The sequence below is a fragment of the Rhinolophus sinicus genome, chromosome 17 (genome assembly GCF_057876585.1).
Source record: "Rhinolophus sinicus isolate RSI-liver-muscle chromosome 17, RSI-T2T, whole genome shotgun sequence".
In the NCBI taxonomy this organism is placed as follows: Eukaryota; Metazoa; Chordata; class Mammalia; order Chiroptera; family Rhinolophidae; genus Rhinolophus; species Rhinolophus sinicus.
This window is the reverse complement of record NC_142517.1, coordinates 101,661,233-101,682,667: the sequence shown is the minus strand read 5'-3', so window position 1 is coordinate 101,682,667 and position 21,435 is coordinate 101,661,233. Positions and strand designations below refer to the sequence as shown.

General features: G+C 40.9%; 1 non-coding gene across 1 annotated transcript; it reads right to left on the bottom strand.

The window, feature by feature from the left end:
* Positions 1-2,972: 2,972 nt before the first annotated feature.
* LOC141568183 (U6 spliceosomal RNA) lies at positions 2,973-3,078 on the bottom strand. The gene has a single exon (XR_012491227.1). It is a non-coding gene; the product is annotated as a U6 spliceosomal RNA (small nuclear RNA).
* Positions 3,079-21,435: the final 18,357 nt, after the last annotated feature.

Here is a 21,435-nt window from a genome sequence, read left to right as displayed (position 1 = left end):
GCTTTGTTTTTGTTTTAGCACCAGTATTCACTCACCTTCTGTCAATAGTCCCTCTATTGCCCTCTGGAGAAGTAACCTCACACCACTTCTACCCCCATGCCACCTTTTCCTTCTTCATTGGATACTCCAATCTTTTTGACGTTTTTCTCTTCATTCCACTTAGTCGTTAAACACTTTGACCCTAATAACATGGGTATAGATGAGGACAAAGATCCACTTGGCACCTTTGGCCATTTTTGCTTCAGTGAACTGAGTGGGGTTTCCAGGAAGTAACTCTTCTAAGAAAGTTCCAATTATTCCTACACCTCATGATATTTACACCTACGTCTAATTACCTTTCCCCTTGAGTGTAGGCTGGACTTAGTGATTTGCTTCTGACTGATAATATAAACAAAAGGTGATAGGATGTCATTTCCATGATTAATTTACAAAAGACTAGATTCTGTCTTGCTAGCAGACTCTCTCCTGACTTTGATGAAGTAAGCTGCCGTATTGGAGAAGCCCACATGGCAAAGAATGGAGGGTAGCCTCCAGCCAACTCCAGCCAACAGCTAACAAGTAATTGAGGATCTCAGACCAATAGGCCTTGAGGAACTGCATCCTGCCAACAGCTATAGAGTTGAGCACAAAGGTGGGTTCTTCACCAGTTGATCCTTGAGATGAAATTACAGCCTCTGCTGACACCATAATTGCATCCGTGTATGAGACTCTGAAGCAGGGAACTCAAATACGCTCTCCCTGGATTCCTGACCCCCAAAAATTGTGAAATAACAAATATGTGTCTTTTAAGACACTCATTTTGGGGTACCACTTACATACTTACATAAGAGATAATTAGAGCACCTCAAAATAACTGTAACCTTGGTGTATGATGTAACATGGCTGGGAAGGCAGGCCCCAAATAAGACGACAAGCTCTCTGAAAACATCCCTGCAGATATCGTGCTCGTTCTCAGTGATGATCCCACGTACTCTTATGCTGAGGTGGTGTCATCATGCTCTACCAAGTCCTGACTGGTGTCCAGGAGGTGAGGCCTAGGTAAGTGTCAGGTGGAATGCATGGCCAGGATGGGGTCACCAGTAGTAATGTTGAGCTCATTCTCCTTGTCCTCATTTTTTTCTTACTTCCTGACACATTCCTCCATTAATCTTTCTTTGCTCTCTGTCTCCTTTTCCGCCAAATTCTGAGTGGCTGCCTGGTGACCACTCCTACAAGGGATGGCCAGGTGATCCTTTGGTCTTGCAATAATGCTATCAAGCTGGGCACCCTGAAGAGATTTCCCTGAGGATCAGCTTCCCATTGTATGAGGTGCTCTCACAAGCAGGAAGAGCTCATTGCCTAGCTCAGAATGTGCCTTCCGGACATATTAACACTGCATGTGTCACACATTCTCCACCTGGACTCACCCACTTCCTAGACCCTCCTCTCGCCACCCCAGTGTCCACTATCACAAAACACATCCATACACACCCTAATCAATGACTGCCCACCTGAGACATACTCTCGAATCAGGAACTATTTTTAAATGAAAATAAGCCACTGTTTTCAGGAAAATATTTGTGTCCCAGGTCATTTCAGAGCTGCATGTTCTGTCCTGCCTACTGCTCCATGAAGGGTAGAGGAGGGCAAAAGGGTGAACTGCTACCCATTTTCATCAGAGTGTGGGAAGGAGAGGGGAACGGGGTCCATCCAAACTTCCTGAGGGAGAGAGAAGCTCTGAGGAGCAGGTGATACATATTTGTAACCAAGATGTCCAAGAGGGAGGGTTTTCCCTGCCACTAAGCTAAGGGCCTACACACTCTCCTTCCCTACTTCCTATTCCAAAACTTTCTGGAGGCAACAAGGGGGAATTCTGGCTGCAATATGCCAGAGTACCTCATTCTACCCTATAGCTTATATAGTTGTGAAGAGTGAGGGAACAGATAAAAAGAGGCTTGGAGCCAAATTCTGGTCTTTAAGGGATTTTCTCACTTTGAGATGGCCTTAAAGTTAGTAGTATAAACATTTTGTAATTTTATGTAAAAATAAAGTGTTTTATTTTATATTTTTATTAGTTTCAGGTGAGCAAAGCAATGTAATTGTTAGACATTTAAACCCTAATGAAGTGATAACCCACCTGCCAAGCTACTACCCATCTGGCATTTTATATACCTGTCAAAATACCATTTACTGTCTTCCCTGTGTTGTACTCCACCTCCCGTTACCACATATATGTATATATATATATATATATATATATATATATATATATATATATATATATATATATATATATGTGGTTATCATTGGCATTCAATATTATTCTTCTTCAGCTTCAGGTGTACAGTGCATTGATCAGGCATCTACACAGTCTATGACGTGATCCCCCGATAAGTCCAGTGCCCATCTGGCACCTTACATGATCTTTACAACATTGTTGCTTATATTCCCCATAGTGTATTAACTATCAATTTGTATTTCTTAATGCCTTCACCTTTTTCACTCTGCCCCCAACCCCATTCCCATCTATCACCTGATAGATCTAGCACCTACTTGGCACCATACCTCGTTATTACAGTATTGTTGACTATATTCCTTATGCTATAACCTACATCCCCATGACTACTGTGTGACAACCAATTTGTTCTTCTTAATCCCTTCCCCTTTCACCCATCCTTACCCCCGCTCCCATATTAAAGAAGTCCCTCTAAGACTCCTTGTAATAGTGGTTTGGTGGTGATGAACTCCTTCAGCTTTTTCTTGTCTGGGAAGCTCCTTATCTGTCCTTCTATTCTAAAGGGTGAAGCCATCTTGATTGTAGATCATTGCTTTTCATAACTTGGTATATTTCCTGTCAATCCCTTCTTGCCTGAAAAGTTTCTGTTGAGAAATCAGCTGACTGTCTTATGGGGGCTCTCTTGTAGGTAACTAACTGCTTTCGTCTTGCTGCTTTTAAGATTCTCTCTTTGTGTTTAACCTTTGGAATTTTAATTAAAAATATGGAACAATTCACACATTTCATGTCATCCTTGCACTGGAGCCATGCTAATCTTCTCTGTATAATTCCAAGTTTAGTATATGTGCTGCCAAAGTGAGCACTAACGTGTTCTAAATACAAGATATCTAAGCAGGGTCAAATAAAAGTCCCCAGTATGAAACTGAGAAGGCCAACATCTGTACTCTATAAGGGACTGCAAAACTTTTAGAAACCAAAAGAGCAAAACTGTAAGAGCTGAATTAACTCCTTACTTTCGCTAAGCACAAGCCAAGGAATATCAAAAACCTACAACCCTGATTCAGTACACAGAGAACACGAGTCTCCATTAGAAGAAACATTTATTGAGAAGGAATCAATATCTTGGTTGTGTTAAGATTGAAACTGAAAGATTGTTCTCACCAGGGATGAGTTACCTTGAAAACTGCAAAGTTTTCTCAACAAGGACTGAATTATTTCCTTGCAGAAATGTTTTCTCCCTGGAAGAGCTGGGGAAGCATTTTCTGTTTGAACAAAAGAGTCAGATCTCTGAACACGGTCCCTTCATCAGCGGTGAGTATGGCCAGAGAGACCTGGAATACTTGATGCATGTAGGTGGGTCTTCATGGGGCACAGGGTCCCTGGATGGTGGGGAAGGGTGATGACTCTGGCATAATTGCTGGTCATTGAAGACCACAGCTTTCTGGAGATGTCTGATCCTGACTCTGTTCCTTACAACATCTGTGAGGGAGGCAGCTCTGGTCATCAGAGACAGCTTCTTGGAAGCTTCACTGGACACTTGCCCTTCCTCTAGCGGGTGTCACAGAGAGCTTCATAGATGGAAGTATGTCCCTTGTCAGGCTCTACCTGGGCCGACATGTCCTCTTTCTGCTGACTTACCTCCCAGGTCTCAAGTCTGTACCTACAGGCCAATTTCTCCTCAAGGATCTTTCCAACGACTGGCATGTGCTCATGAGCTTCAGGAAGCCCACAACTCACAAAGAGAGCAGCACTTTCACCTGGTCTCAGTGGTGTGTGAAGGTTCACAACACCTGGGCTTTCTGCTGGGGACTTTCCTGGCCTTTGATTTTTCTCTTGCAATGGATCCAGTGAAAAAATTGCCTCCTCTTTTTTCTGAAGTAACTATCAGGAGGAAAGTGTTCATTCTGTGATGGAAACGGGGCATAACTCTCCAATTCTCTCAACATATAGAATTTTATGGATTCAACAACCTTGAAGGCTAGGTGCCACCTCTGACTCAAGCAAAACCTTATTATATGGGATTCTAGCACTTGTTATGTGTTGGGATTGGGAAAAGAAAGCTCTAGAATAGTAATCTGGCAGTAGACTCTACCTATCATTGGTTTTTTTTTTCTCTTATAACTTTATTTTTAATTAGTTTCTTTGTACAAAGCAACATAATAGACATTTATACCCCTCACAAAGTGATAACCACCCTCCCCCAAGCTTCTACCTGTACAATAACACTAACTGTCTTATACTATACTCCACCTCCTCTGAATATGAATATATATATACATATACATATACATATTTGCTTATAGTTGACATATAATATTATTCTATTTCAGCTTCAGTTGTACAGTACATTGGTCGTGCATCTACATAATCTATGAAGTGATCCCCCTGATAAGTCCAGTGCCCATCTGGTACCTTACATACTCTTTACAACATTGTTGATTATATTCCTCATACTGTAATTCATATCCCCATGACTATATTGTGTCTAGTAATTTGCTCTTTCTAATCCCTTCACCTTCTCACCCATCCCCTCCCCCTCCTATCTAGCAACCAACAATTTTTTCCCTATATCTCTGAGACTATCTCTGTTTTGTTTGCTCATTTATTGTGTTCTTTAGATTCAACATATAAATGAGATCATATGGTATTTGTCTTTCTCAGTCTGACCTATTTCATTTAGCATAATATTCTCAAGCTCCATCCACGTTGTTGCAAATGGTAAGATTTTATTCTTTTTTATAGCCAAGTAATACTCCATTGTATAAATGTACAAAAGTATCTTTATCCAATTGTCTATCAATGGGCATTTCAGTTGTTTCCATATCTTGGCTATTGTGCATAGCATTGCAATAAATATAGGGTGCATATATTTTTTTCAAATTAGTGTTTTGCATTTCTTTGGATAGATACCCAGGAGTAGAATTGTTGGGTCATAAGGTAGTTCCATTTTCGATTTTTTGAGGTACTTTTATACTATAGTTTTCCATAGTAGTTGTACCAATCTGAAATCCCACCAACAGTGCACAAGGTTTCCCTTTACTCCACATCCTGGTCAACACTTGTTTGTTGATTTATTGATGATTGCCATTCTGACAGGGCTGAGGAGGTATCTCATTGTGGTTTTGTTTGCATTTCTCTGATGATTAGTGACATTGAGCTTTTTTTCATATGTCTGTTGGTCATCTATATGTTCTCTTTAGAGAATGTCTCTTCACGAACTCTGCCCATATTTTAATAGGGTTGTTTGTTTTTTTGGTATTGAGTTGTATGAGATTTTTATAAATTTTGAATATTAACCCTTTATCAGATATATCATTGGCAAATATGTTCTCCCTCTGTGTAGGGTGACTTTTTGTTTTATTGATGGTTTCCTTTGCTGTGAAAAAACTTTTTAGTTTGATGTAATCCCAAGTGTTTATTTTTTCTTTTGGCTTCCCTTGCCTGAGGTGATATATCAATAAAAATATTACTAAGGGGAATGTCTGTGAATTTACTTCCAATATTTTCTTCTAGAAGTTTTATGGATTTGGGTCTTACATTTAATTTTTTGATCCATTTTGAAATTATTCTTATATATGGCATAAGAAGGTCATCCAGTTTCATTTTTTTGCATGTGTGTGTCCAGTATTCCCAGCACCATTTATTAAATAGACTGTCTTTACCCCAATGTAAATTCTTGCTTCCACTTTCATAGATTAAATGACAACATAGAAATGGATTTATATCTGGGCTCTCTATTCTATTCCATTGATCTATGTATCTGTTTTTATACCAATACCATGCTGTTTTGATTACGGTAGCCTTGTAATATGATTTGATGTCAGGTAGTATGATACTTCTCTCTTTGTTCTTATTTCTCAAGATTTCCGTGGCTATTTGGGGTCTTTTATCATTCCACATAAATTTTAGGATTATTTGCTCTAGTTCTATAAAAGCTGTCATTGGTAATTTGATAGGGATTATATTGAATTTATATATTGCCTTAGGTAGTATGGACATTTTAATGATATTAATTCTTGCTATCCATGAGCATTGTATATGTCTCCATTTATTTGTCTTCTTTAATTTCTCTCTTCAATGTCTTATCATTCTTTGAGTACAGTTTTTTACTTCCTTGGTTGAATTTCTTCCTAAGTATTTTATTGTTTTTGAGGCAATTGTAAATGGGATTGTTCTCTCAATTTCTCCTTCTGATAGTTTGTTATTGGTGTATAGAAATGCAACTGATTTCTGAATATTAATTTTGTCCCCTGCTAGTTTACTAAATTCATTTTTCAGTCCTAATAGTTTTTGGTGGAATCTTTTGGGTTCTCTATATATAGTATCATGTCATCTGCATATAGTGACAATTTTACTTCCTCCCAATTTGAATGCCTTTTATTTCTTTTTTTTTTTTTTTGAGATTTAATTTCAACATATATATTTTTAATTAAAATTTATTGGGGTGACAATTGTTAGTAGAGTTACATAGATTTCAGTTGTACAATTCTGTAATGCATCATCTATATATCACATTGTGTGTTCACCACCCAGAATCAGTTCTCTTTCCATCACCATGTATTTGATTCCATTTACCCTCATCTACCAACCATCTCCCTCTCCCCGCCCATGTAACCACTAAATTATTGTCTGTGTCTATGAGTTTTTGTTTCTTCATTTGTTTGTCTTGTTCCTTTGTTGTTTTCAGTTTTATATACCACATATCAGGGAAATCATATGGTTCTCAACTTTTTCTGTCTGATTTATTTCACTTAGCATTATAATCTCAAGATCCATCCATGTTATTGCAAATGGCACTATTTCATCTTTTCTTAGCAGAATAATATTCCGTTGTATATATATACCAAAACTTCTTTATCCAATCATCTATTGAAGGACACTTCGGTTGTTTCCATGTCTTGGCCACCCTAAATAAAGCTGCAGTGAACGTTAGAGCAAATAAATATAGCTTTACGGACAAATATTTTCAGATTTTTGGATAGATACCTAACAGAGGGATTGCTGGTTCATATGGTAATTCTGTTCTTAATTTTTTCAGGAATTTTCATACTGCCTACCATATTGTTGACTGTTATATCTTCTTGTTGAATAGTCCCCTTTATCATTATGAAATGTCCATCTTTGTCTCTTCTTACCTTCTTTATCCTGAAGTCTGTTTCACCTGATATCAGTATGGATACACCTGTTTTTCTCTGAATACCATTTGCTTGGAGTGTCAATCTCCTCCCTTTTCCTTTGAGTCTATATTTGTCCTTGTAGCTGAAATGTGTCTCTCGGAAGCAGCAGATGGTTGGGTTTAGTTTTTTGATCCAATCTCTTACTCTGTGCCTTTTTGCTGGTGAGTTCAGTCCATTTACATTTAGGGTGATTACTGATATGTGAGGATTTCCTATCATTCTATATTTGGTTTTCTGGTAAGGCTGTGTTTCCATTATTTCTTTGCCTTCTTGTTGATGTCTATTATTTCAGTGTGGTGGTATTCTTGATTTTTACCCCTCTGTTTCTTCTTTTACTATGTTACATGTTTCAGTTCTGAATTTTTTTGAGTGGTTACCATTAAGTTTGTGTAAAAGAAAGTTTCATATTTAGTGCATATTATTTTCTTCAGCATGCTTACTTTCTGATTTCCTTGTGCCGGTTCAGACCTTTACTCTCTTCCCTTTTATCTTTTTGTTCTCACAGATTATCCCTATTTATGCTGTGAGTTGATTTCTGCACCGAAGTATCAAGTTATCTTTTTCCTCTTTTTTTTTTTTCTTCTTTACCCTGTATGTTATGATTACGTGTATAGTGTCTTATTTGGTACAGGGGTTGCCATTTTCTGCTTCTGTTTGTCTGTTCATAATACTACTAATAGTTTTGTATTCTTTTGCTTCAGGTCAAATAGCCTCCTTCAGTATTTCTTGTAGTACAGGTGTTAGAAAATTCCTTCAGCTTCTTTATGTCTGGAAAGGTCTTTATTCCTCCTTCATATTTAAAGGATATGTATGTTAGATATATTATTATTGGCTCATAATTTCTCTCTTTTAATACTTTGAATATTTGATTCCACTCCCTCCTGGCTTGGAGTTTCTGCTGAAAATTCTGATGATAATCTAATAGGCTTTCCTTTATAGGTTCCCATCTTCTTTTTCCTGGCTGCCTTGAGAATTCTTTCTTTGTCGTTAATTTTTGACAGCTTCACTACAATGTACCTATGAGAAGGCGTGTTGGGGTTGAGGTAATTAGGTGTTCTATTTGCTTCTTAGATTTGAGGATCCAGTTCTTTCCACAAGTTTGGGAAGTTCTCATCGACTGTTTGTTTGAATATACTCTCTGTTCCCTTCTCTCTTTCTTCCCCTTCTGGTATGCCCATTATTCTTACATTGCTCTTTCTGATGGAGTCAGAAAGTTCTTGTAGAGTTCTTTCATTTCTTTTAAGTCTCAAGTCTCTCTCTTCTTCAATCTGTGTCATTTCCAGATTTCTGTCTTCAATGTCACTGATTCTTTTCTCCATCTGGTCAATTCTACTACCTAAGCTGGCTATTTCATTCTTCATTTCTTTTATTGAGTTCTTAATCTCCAGAAATTTTATTTGGTTCTTTTTTACAATTTCAATCTCTTTGGTAAAATGTTTATTTTTTTTTCCTTGATTGTGTTTCTGAGTTCAGTAAACTGCCTCTCTGTGTTTTCTTGCATCTTGTTAATTTTTTTCATAACTGCAGTCTTGAATTCTCTGTCATTTAAGTAACATATTTCCATGTCTTTAATTCATTTTCTCGACACTTTCATTTTCTTTCTGAGCTCTGTATTGTTAAGTTGGTTATTCACGGCAATTAATGAATTATTATTTCTCTTCCTAGGTATCTACAGGAGTGGGTTCTGCAACAGGTTGATAGGAAGAGGTCTTTCTTTTGTTTTCCAGTAGGTGTTGGCAGAATGTTTTATTTTCTTTCTGGCTGCAGCCATTTATTCTCTCTCATGCTGTAGTGTTATATTTTCTCTGTATTTTTCTGGCTTCTCACACAATGGGGGGATTCCCTGGAAGGTGGTCTTCTCCTCTGTGAACAGTTCTCCTGGGTCTCAGAGCACTGCGTTCATGGGGGGATGTGGAGAGCTTCTGAAGATCCGAAGCTCTTCCTAAACCACTTTCAGAGCCTGTGTGTTTCAGTGGCTCGGTTTACTCCTGCAGAGATCCACCCAGATAGGTGGAGACATGGGCAGGGTTGGTTGTGACAGGTGGCTCAGAGCAATGGCGGTGACCACCAGCATAGCCAGTCCTGCACCCAAGGCTCCCTCCCCTTCACCGGAACTAGTTGGGCTGTGAGTCTGTGGCTGCAGGGTCGCAGTTATCGGAACTGCTAATATTCTGTTCTTTTGATCTGACACCACTACTGTTCTGCTTCTAGCACTGAGTAGGTGGGGATGGGGTGAGCTCTGGGAGGCTGGGAAAAGTCAGCTAGACTCCTAGCCTAAGCCTTTTGTTCCCTGCTGGGCAGTAAGGGCTTAAACCTCCATTTTCACCTTCTTCCCTCAGTCTTTGCTTTGATGTCTCTGCCATGAGCGTTGTGTTCAGCTGTTTTATATGTTGATCCTTCAGGTGGGACTGTGGGCCATAAGGAGAGTGCTAACAGTCTAACCTCTTCCCTGTCTGGTGGCTATGGTAGCTCCAGAATACAGGGAGTTGGACCTCCGAGATCTGTCTGCACTCCTGTGCCCATGCGGCCTGCGTCTCCCCTCACTCGCCCTATTTGCCCACCTTTAAATGATTTTACTTGCACGTGCTTATTCTTGCCTGTCTGCTGTGCAGGGAGTCCGTTGTGGAATTATAGTTGTTCCATTTGTTGTAAATTCCAGGGGGGATTTCAAGAGGCTCACCTCATGCTGCCATTTCTATTATGTCATCTGCTCATAGTATTTTCTTAATTTTTTTTTTTTGTATTTCTGTGTCAGTTTTCCTCTCTCATTTCTGGCTTTATTAATTTGGGTCTTCTCTCTCTTTTTATTGATTAGTCTGGCATAAGGTTTGTTGATTTTGTTTATCTTTTCCAAAAACCAGCTCTTGGTTTCATTCATCTTTTTTATTGTTTTTTTTGGTCTCTATTTCATTTATTTCTGCTCTGATTATCATTTCCTCCCTTGTACTCCCTTATTTTGCTGTTGTTTTTCAAGTTCCCTTTAGTGCAAAGATAGACTACTGATTTGAGATTGTTCTTGTTTGTATAGGTAGGCCTACATTGCTATGACTTTCCCTCTTAGAACATCTTCCACTGCTCCATAGATTTTGGGTTATTGCCATTGTGTTTTCATTTTCGTTTGTCTCAAGGTATCTTTTGATATCTTCCTTGATCTCCTTGTTGACCCACTTGCTATTTAGTAGCATTTTATTCAGCCTTTGTATATTTGTGTGTTTTCTAGTTTTCTTCTTGTATTTGGTTTCCAGATTTCATAGCACTGTGGTCAGAGAAGACACTTGATATGATTTCAATCTTAAATTTATTGAAACTTGTTTTGTGGCCTAGCATGTGGTCTATCTTGGAAAATGTTCCATGTGCACTTGAGAAGAATGCATATACTGCTACTTTGTGGTGAAATGCTCTAAAAATATAACTGGTGTAATATGTCATTTAAGGCCACTGTTTCTGTGTTGATTTTCACTCTGGAGGACCTGTCCAATGGTGTCCATGGGGTTATCGTTTTTTGTTTTTTTAATTTGTGTTTTCCATATTGTGGAAACTCCCAGAAGGAGGCAATGCTTGTCCTCAGCCAGCCAAGAATGACATACACCTATAGGGATCCCACGCATAGTGATCTGCCAAAACTGCTTACTCAGATGTAATTTGAGAATGGTTTTCCCTTGAGTCTGGTCTATGTCATTTATTGAGACATTAAATAATTCGTTCCCTATGTAATTCCTTCAGTGACACATACAGTTACTTTTTGTGTCTGAAGCAACACTTATAGCAACCCCTAGCGTTCTGAGACCCTCTTATAGGCTGGTTTCTGGGCTCTTCCCTAGGATATTCCCAAGATTCCTCCTCATGTTGTTCGTGAGCTGAAATTTTGTTGAGATGCTCTCATGGGACCTTCTGAGAGACTCAATTCAGTCCTGATAGATCCCTGCAATGCTGGCCCTGAAGCTCAGAGAGGTGTAAGCATGACTGACTTTCTGCTGAGATACTTCTGTTAATTTACGTTGAGGCACCATCAGTGCTGGAGAGTAGATTCCTACGGGTGTGCTGGCAGCGACATGGGGTTATCCTCCTTGCAATGCGGAGCTACAGTTTTTCCAGTGGTTCACTGGTGATATGAAAATGGCCAGGATGGTGGAACAGACATGGGACACAGGCCTAGGACAACCTGCTGACCCATGAAATGTTGGGAGTTTAAGGACAAGTGGCCTCTTGAGAGTTTTGGGGAATAGGGACTAAACCCCAAAAACTTTCCTGTTGCTTCTGCAACACATGTCATTACAGTGTTGATATTCAGTCAACATATTAAAGTCCAACTGATTCAGGGTTCTATGGGACAACACCCCACAGTCCCTAATTTGGAATGGACGACAAGATGGAAGGATTGTGAGTCAGGAATGAAGGTAGGCCTGTGGATGGCCCTGAGTCACAGATTGCAATGGGAGCATGATTTAGGGAAAAATTTGAGGATATAAATTGAGTAAGGAAAGTACATGGAAATGAGGAGCTCATGGAGATCCTTGATGCTACGTTTTCCCTGCAGAGCATTACATAATCCATTAAATAAGACACAGCGAGACTCTCGTTGGGAGCTACTTCCCAAAACCAGGAGAGTGGCAACTAGGGACTCACTGTGCAAAGAAGGAAGATCCCAGAAGAACTGGCTATATTTCTGCTGCAAGTTTTCCCACAAAGACTTGAAATAAAAGAGTTGCTGGCCAATGTGCTCTGATAGGTCTTCGCTGTTCCAGCCAGTTTGGGGAGCTGTGACTAAAATGAAATTCATTAAGATGTCCAAAGGTATTCTATCACATATGTTTTGAAAATGATCCTTCCTCCTTGTCTTTCTTCTCTAAAATCTGAAAAGCCATTCTCTTTTTTCTTTGTCTCTCCAAGAGTACCTGGATGTTAAGCCCAAGGAAAGAATGGTTACTGGTCTCCACGTGCTTTGGAACAGAGTCTCCCCAGAGAGAGATCCCTGGGACGTGGAGGGAAACATGCTCTCGCTGAAAATGAAAGTGTGATAATGTGGTGACGAACATGCTCTTGGAATATCACGTGGCTGACAACAGGACAAGTGTGAGATTGACAGGTTGAATGGTCAGTGCCTCTGATTGTTGGGACATAAGTGGACAATGCATCAGGACTATGTAGAAATGAGTCCTCTGGAACAGGCTTCAGTAAGACGGAAATCGACTTTGATTGAGTCACAGATAAGTGCAGTCTGGTGGTGATGAAATAGACAGCATTGGTGGCTTGTAATGATAAGCAAATGAAACAGTGGGATTCATTGTCTGTTATAAACCTGGTAAGAAGTTGATATCTTAGAAAGAGGGAAGATCAAGTGAAAAGATGGTAATCAGGACAAAATGGCCTCTGGTTGGACAACAGGATCCACACTCTGAGTATTGTCATAGGGGAGGGGCAAAGGCAAGGGATTAGTGTAGGGAACGGTCCACTGGGATTTTGGATTTCAATGTAGGAAAAGGTTCTGGTGGCAGAGCATGAGCTGGTGGTGAAGGTGAAAGAAAGTCAGATGAGGGGTCATTGGATCAGGGAAGGAAATTGGGGGTGGTGGTGGGAAAGGCTCACACAAAAGGGTGGGGATTGGATATCTTGGTGGAACACCTGAGAAGGCAGGAGACAGAGTGAACAATGACTCAGTCACAGGAGCTGTGGAAGCCAAAGAGACACAGAGAAGCATCACCAAGGCCTCCGAGAACAGCAGCAGACTGACCTCAGCAGCTGCACTATTATACAACTCACATGAGGGCTCTGGACATAACAGTTGATGAAAGCACATGATATCATGATGCTGGCCCAGGAGGCCATGGGGGACAGGTGGTACAAGGCTACACCCAGGACCACAACAAACCTATAGGACCTGGGGAGGTCTGGCAAAGGAAGAGACTCACACTGTGTACTGTCTTTTCACATCCCCCTGCTGCCTTAATCTCACAGCATATATTTTTGTCCCTCTCCCAAAGACTTTCACAATCTGACTCTGGGGATTTTCCCTCCCATGTCCAATCTAGGCTTCACTGAGGCCCTAGACATTTATAGACTGTGCTAAATGAAGGTTATAGAACCAAGGGGTTATGTTTAGTCACCTTTGTAGAACAAAAAGCACCTTCTTTTCCTCTTCTACTTTGTTCTGGTAAGCTCTCCACCTGGGACACCAGGAGAGTGATGAAGGTAGAAGCAAAGTGATCTTAGAGGAGGCTCATTACAATGTTCTTTAGAGGTACTCTTGGTAGATTCGACTTGGAGAGCCTTAAGAATTGGATTACAAGGTTACATAGTCCATGATACTAATAGGCTCAAATGAATGTTGCTTTCTCATTCACATAGGGCTTTCATACATATTATCTCATGTGACTCTCAAAATCCACCCCGTGAGGAACACTGGTGAATCTCAAAGAGATTATCTCAAAGAGGAGTCTGAGTGCCAGGACCTCAAAACACTTTTACAAAGTCAGTAGACAAATGTTCTGAGTTTCGACATCTCACACGGCCACCCTTTGGGCAACGCTCATGTCCCATGTCTATCACGGCTTCATTCCCAGCAACAGCCAAAACAGGGAAACTGAGCAGTGTCTCAGGGTCTGACTGCCTTCCCATGAGCCTCTCCTCTAAGGGCTCTTGTTTTCTGAGATGGACTGTATCTATCAACACACGTCCTCAGAGACCATGACTTTGGGACCTCATCTAAAGGAGACAAAGATATATCCTTAGAGAGCTCAGATAGAATCGGGAGATCCTTCCAAAATTGTTGTTAAAGAATAATAACTGCTGTGCTAAGAGAAGAGAGAAAACTGAATCATATGAAATGCTTGCTTAAAACTACAAACGCCAGAAAGAAAGGGAAGAAAAGAAATCAATATAATGAAAAGTAAACAGTTACGGGCATGATTGATATCAATCCAAATAGACGACAAAAATCAGTAAATGTGAATGGGTTAAATTCACCAATTAAAAGTCACAGACTGTCAGAGCACATGAAAAAAAAACAAGAACCAATTATATGTTGTCTACAAGATACCCATTCTTAAAATAAAATAGATTAAAAGAAAATGGGCAAAGAAAAATCAACCAAACTGACACTTACCAAAGGAACACAGAAGTAAGTACAATAACTTCAGACAAAGCAGACTTCAGAACAAGGGAAATTATCAGAGAAAAAGAGCAGCATTACAGAGAAAACAAAGCTCTCAATTCTCCAAGAAGACACAGCAGTCCTTCACATCTCACAACAGATTGTCAAAGTATGTGAGGTAAATTCTGCTACAAGGAACAAATTCTGGTACAATCCATAAGGGGAAATGGATAAATCCAGTGTGACCGGAGACTGCAACACCCCTCTATCCAAAAGGGGCTGATTCAGCAGGCAGATAATCAGTGAGGATGTAGTTGACCCAAATAGCACCATCAGTCACCTGGACCTCATTAACATTGATAGAATACTTCACGGAACCACAGAATTCACGTTCTTTTCTAGCTCACATGGACTCAGCAGAACTGACCACTTAGGCCACAAAACACACAGTAACAAACATAAGAGAACAGAAGTCACACAAAGCATGTTTGCAGACTACAACGGAATTACACTCAAAATCATTTTCAGACAGACAGCTGGAAAATCCCTAAATGAATAGGGATGAAATAACACACCACAAGCACAAGGGTCAAGGAAGAGTCTCAAAGGAGGAAAAATTTTAAACTAAATAAAAACAAAAATACAACTTAAAATTTGTGACATGTAGTCAAAGCAGGACTTAGAGAAAAACTGATAGCACTGAATTCATCTATTTCGAAGAAAGATGTAATATCTCTGAGGGACTCTGGTTTACTCACGTGATTGACTCTGTGTTTCCAAAGTCCTGGCAAACATGGATTCCCGTTTTGGTAGCTCAGTGACAGAAGGAGGAGCCCCACCCCACACAGGAAGACAAGGATGGGAACACCTGGGAAGTGAGCTGGAGCTCGGCCACGGTGCAGTGAGGCTCCTTAGACAGAGGACGTGGTGTGCATCATGGGAAGGGATTGCTGCCTCAGACAGCTGTGCACTGACTGCACATTCTAGGCTAGAGTCCCAGGCCCACATCACAGACCTGAGGCACAGACACCAAAGGTTCTTGAGGGTTGGGAAGGTGAAGCCTCAAGAGATATGAACCCCAATCCCTTCTGCCCATCCTCCAGCCCAGCAGCTGGGTCCATCCCTCCAGGTCTCTTTAGATCCCTCCAGCCAAAGTCCATCTCCACCCATTCGCCATGCCACATATTGTATTTATCTCAGTGAAATTTTCTATTTGTTCAGCCCGTTGCCCAGATCATACCTGAGATCCTTTTACTGCCTGGTGAGCTCCGTTTGGACCCCACATACTCTTTGAAAGGCTGCTGCGCCCGTGGATTTGTACTCACAAATTCTACTCTGTCCTCAACTACAGCTTCCACTTCTCCATGATGTGTGTTTACCTGTATGAACCCGGGAACATACTCAGCAACAGCCCCAACCCCACATCCCCCGAAAGAATCCACATTCACCAAAGAGCGTGAGAGCAGAGTGGCCTGCAGTGAGGAACAGAAAGCATGACACGGAGGGAGATGGGGACCTGGCAACCCCATGGACCCACGGCCAATAACTTTGAAATCTTTACTCATCTTTTCTCTCCCAACATCCCTTTCATGGTCTTCAACCTCTTCCATACATTCAGTGTCCCACCCTGCTGTTCGCCCTTTCTTCTCTGTCCTGAAACCTGTCATTCCATGAAAATATTTACATTGTAGCTGTGCTGGCCCACATCCCACAGGACCAAACTCGTCTTGGTGTTTTAAGCAGGGGGCTTTTCTTTAGCATAAATTCTAATGAGCACAGTTGTAATTATATTTAGCAGTACCTTTTGGCTTTTTTGTATCACACTTTTGGTTACTCTCCCATGAAAAGTTTTTTGGGTTTTTTTTTCCTATTCACTTTGTAACATTTCACCAAAATTTCTATTGGACCTGCATACCTTTTTGTAATTTGTGGATTGTGTATGTATTTGTTTCATCTCCCCGTGCCAGCTGGTCACTTAACACTTATAACCCCTGCAGCTTCATTATTTAGATGAGAAACTGCCTAGGTGAAGCCCTGGGTCATTTTCTCCCTTGCTTTGCCTGCGTTCCCTCTCTGAGTCTGAGGACTCAGTCTTGGCCCCAGACACCCACTCCTTCCCCTCCCCTATGAGGAAGGTTTTCCATAATGACAGCTCCTCCTTTGCCTTCTCCTCCAGCCTCCCCAGCTTCCCGCTGTCCCCTCAGTAGGAAGGTGCACCTCAAGGCCAGCCCCTCTCCGTGCCGTCCTGGGACAGCCAGAGGTGTGTCTGTTCAGAACAATCCCTCCACATAGCTCTGCATCTCTGGTCTTTTTGCAGCCAAGTCTGGTCCCGACTGTCGCTAAGGTCCCTAGGACTCATAACAGTAAAAACATCATTTAAAGTCTGAGAAGCTCCACCAAGAAATTTCCAGGTGAGATGGGGTGTAAAAACGGCACATTTAATATATTTTCCCAAAACGGCCTTGTTATGAAAAGGAAAGGCTGAGGAATTGATCCAGTTTAAAGGAGACTAAAAATCCTAGCAACTCTAAATGCAATATGTGATTCTAGATGGCTTCTGTAATGGAGGTTTATAAAAAGGTTACAATGGACATTACTCAATAAATTGCCAAAAATAGTATATGAATAGGAGATTAGTTAAAAGTCTTATGGCAACTGTTAAATTGACTAAAGGGAATAAGTGTACTGTATACAGGATACTGGGCCTCGTCCTAAGAAATATACAAAGAAATATTCCAGGCAAAAGTGCATGATGCATGAAACATATTCTCAAATAATCAGGAATGTATGCATAGTTTTCATACATGTATGTGTGTGTTTATATACAGACAGGCATCGGACAGAGGACAGGAGGCGGAAACAGAGAGAGAGAGACAGGAAAGAGATGGTAAATTAGTCAAAATATTGGTAGGTAAACCTGGATAAATCGTTTATGGTTTTACCATCAATATTACTTTTCCACAAGTTTATTTATTATGAAATCAATACATTTTTTAAATGCACCATTCACTGTTTTCTTGAATTTTACCTGACCTTTGAGATTTCTGCCTTTCAAATCCACAACCTCCCTCTCCACCACACAGACCCCAGAAGTGTGTAATGCAACTTGATAACAGTTGTCTCGGCTTCTGTCCCAGCACGAAACCTAGGACCTCTGCACACAGAAGCATTGTGACATCGCCACAGGAGTTTACAAAATGCTGGAGAGCAGTCCTCACCTCCAAAAATGTTTTTTTTTAATTATGTACAATATAAAACAAACCCTAAATCGAAGATGTTTACTGCATGGAACCCCTGATTTCTTTCTTACCTGGTGCAGCCAGGTTGTCCATCTTCTGGGGTTTTGTGGTTGAATTGTTTTGTCAGCACTTCCTCTGCTCTGCCAGTCACTTACCACTCCTCCAGGGATTTCCATCTTCCCAAAACACGTTGATGTCTTTTATCCTATCCTCACCCTTTCTTATTCTTAAGCACTTACTCTTTTAAATCCTTTACTTGTTTTAACAGCTTGATTGAAATTATACTACACATACCACACAATTCACCCATGTAAAGTGCATAATTCCATGTGTGTTTTACATTCACAGACATCGGAATCATCACAGTCCATGTTAAAATATCCATGGCTTCAAAAAGAAACCTCATGACCCTTAGCTACCATCCACCTCTTCCCTCCTCTCCCCAGGCCTAAGCAATCACTAACCTACTTTGTCTCTGTAGATTTCCTTATGTGGACATTTCATATGAATGGGATCATGCGTGCCCTTAGCATAATGTTTTCAAGTTTCATCCATTGTGTAGCATGTATTAGTACTTTTTATTGCCAAAACATGTTACATCGTGTGGATATACCATATTTATTTAGCCATTCATGAGTTGATGCACATTTGGGCTATTTCCACCTTTTGATTCTAGGAATAACACTGCTAAGAATATCGGTTTATAAGTTTTATGTGGACATCTTTTCATTTCTCTTGAATATATACTTAGAAGTGCAATTGCTGGGTCATATAATAAGTCTATGTCGAACATTGTGAGGAAGCACCAGACTGTTTTCCCAAGCGGCTGCACCATTTTTCATTCCCACCAGCAGTGTCTAAGGGTTCCACTTTCTCCAGGTTCTCAGTGACACTTATTATCTGACTTCTTGATTCTAGCCATTTGTGTGTGTGTGTGTGTGTGTGTGTGTGTGTGCGCGTGTGTGTGTGTGTGTAATGCTATCTCATAGTGGTTTTGACTTGCATTTCCCTGATGGCTTGTGATGTTGAGCATCTTCTTATCTAATCTTTCACGTTTTGTAGCCCTTTTTGAAGTAGAATAGATAAGTGTGTCTGATCTACTCTGTTTATCTCAATGGCTCATTTTAATGTATGACATGAAAAAATTTTTCTTCTAAATATTTGGAAACACATACAGTAATACCAAGTGCTATGAAGTTGTATAGATTTCTCCTTCTATACTTTTTACATGGTAGTATAGTTACCATGTGATTAACGTACAGCAATATAGTGCACTGGGTTTGCTCCATAAGACTCCTTCTGGGTAGACTTGAGAGGAAAATTCACTCAGATGACCACTCAGGTTGAGTAAAAGGCAGAACAGGACCGAATGCCACAGCATCTAGGAGCTCCATGCTTTTTCGTCACCAGTGCTCTTTATATCTGTGGTGTATAGTGTGTTCCACAGGTGAGAAATATCAAAGAAATGTGAGAGCTTTATCATGGGCACCTCATATGTGATTGAGAGTGGATGGCAATATGCTTTGATGGGCTTTCTTCCCTTTATTGTAGTGTGAAAAATGGGATGTATCACACAAGCCAGATGATAACTGGAAAAGTTGGGTGAGGGTACATGGGAAGATATTTTGATCTATCTGCTCTTGTGCATGTTTAAACATCTCTGTAATCACAAGATTTTAAAATGAAAAGATGTTCGGTTCCTCCAAAGGATGGGCGTGCAAAAGAATTCCTGTGGAAGCACATGAGTCCATCAAGACTAGAGATTATTTATTTATTTCTCAGTAAGGCAGTTTCAGGAAGTGTATCTTTTTTTGTTTTGTTTTTTTAAGTGAGGAAGGAAACCTCTTTCTACATCAAAAGAAGGATACAGAAAAGAAAGAATGTGAAAGTGTTTCCTTGAAGTGTTTTGATGAACATTTCGGATCTTATGTCTTTAGCTCCTCTGTGAACAGTGGTCCAGCACATCTGTTGAGCAAATGGAAATGGCCTCAGTTTGAGGAAAGTGAATGAGATTTGAAATATGTCTGAGTAGCAATGGAGAGAGAACAGACTCAGGAAACTATGACCTAAGCTCCATTTGTTTTGTTTACATGTGAATAAGCATGGGATGATTATTTGTGGAATGAATGATTTCCGAATAGTTCTGGAGCTGAATCTATCTGGGAATGAGTAGACTTGAATGTGGGATTTAATCCAATAGTGATCAGTTACTTTTATGAAGGCATTTACGGAAAAACAGAACTGTAATTTTGCCAAACTGGGAGAATTAAGTAAGATTGGAAGGGGCCCATTAGTAGTGGTGCTTTTCAAATGTTGGTTACCCGAGGGACTATCCAGTCCACCTGAGGGGATGAAAACAAGGGCTGGGATTGACAGGGATTGACAGGCAGTAAGTGGGAAAATGAATGGAGAGGAGTTTAAAAAATAACAAGGGCCAGATAAGCTGGAAGGATAGGGGATGAGGCCAAAGCTGGGAATGTATTCTGTACTATTCCAGATGGCAGAGGTGTGCCTGGTAATGAGCTCTATTGTGTGGAAACAACTGCACTGGAATGAAAGTAAAGGACCCTAAGATGGGAGGATGTAAGGTCTGGGAGGCTGAGTTATTGCTGCTCCGTCCACATGGATGTCAGAGCCTCCACTGACTTTCAACCCTTCAAGCTCCTGCCATGGGCCCCAACCCACCTTGGCCTTCCCAGGGCCTCCACAAAATCTGCACTTTTTTCTGTCTCTCCAACTACAGTCACTGTAGGGTCAATGGCATAACCTGGGACACGAAGATTCAAGTGCGGTAGTGAGAGAGGGCTGCGGAGGACATCGATTTTGTTTCCTTTTGTCTTTACTGGATTATTATGTCATGCTACAAAAGCAACCTCAAGGGTGCTCTGGGACACTCAGGCCATGTTTGAGCCCCAGTCTGTCCACTGGAGCTGCCTTCCCTTCAGACCCTGTTGTAAGGGTGTGTACGTGTGCAGCCTTGGCTAATGAAAGCATTACATGGAGGTCCATGCCCAGCCCCCAAATATCTGTAACCCTGGATCTCACCTCTGGTTCATGAGCTACAGGTGTTCTGGGGGAGATGGATGAGGGCTCCACCAGGGCCATGAGGATCAAAGGGGATACGTCCACCCTGAGAGCCGAATGGCACTCGCTAAGGACAAGATCTTGTATATCTCCATCAAGCATGGATGGAGGGGAGGCACCATGATCACCTTCCCCAAACACAGGGACGCCAAGCCTGATGACATCCCCACAAATATCGTTTTCCCTCTCAAACAAGATCCCCATGCCTGTTTGGTCTAAGGCATCGGCATGCTGTGTGGTGCTCTGAGCAGCCTCAAGCCGGGGAGCTTGGAGCAGACTGAGGAAGCGGGGAGCCAGGCAGGGTCACAGTGCAGGGATGATGGGGCATAAACCTTTGTTCCACCGCAAGGTCACTCTTTCCCCTCTCTCTTTCTTCTTATTCTCCCACTCACTCCAAGGCAGCTTTTCCTTACTTTCAGCTGTATTTTACCCTGGAAGGTAGATGGCTCTCTGGTCAACATTTCTACCACTGAGAGTTAAGTGATGCTATTGTTTGCAAAAAGAAAAAAAGAAAAAAAAAATGTCATCAATATGACAGCCCAGAGAAATACCTAGGATGGAAACCACATTGCCAAGATGACTTTCCAGGAGGGAAACTTCAGTGTCAAATTTAAAGGATGCTTCCCTGTC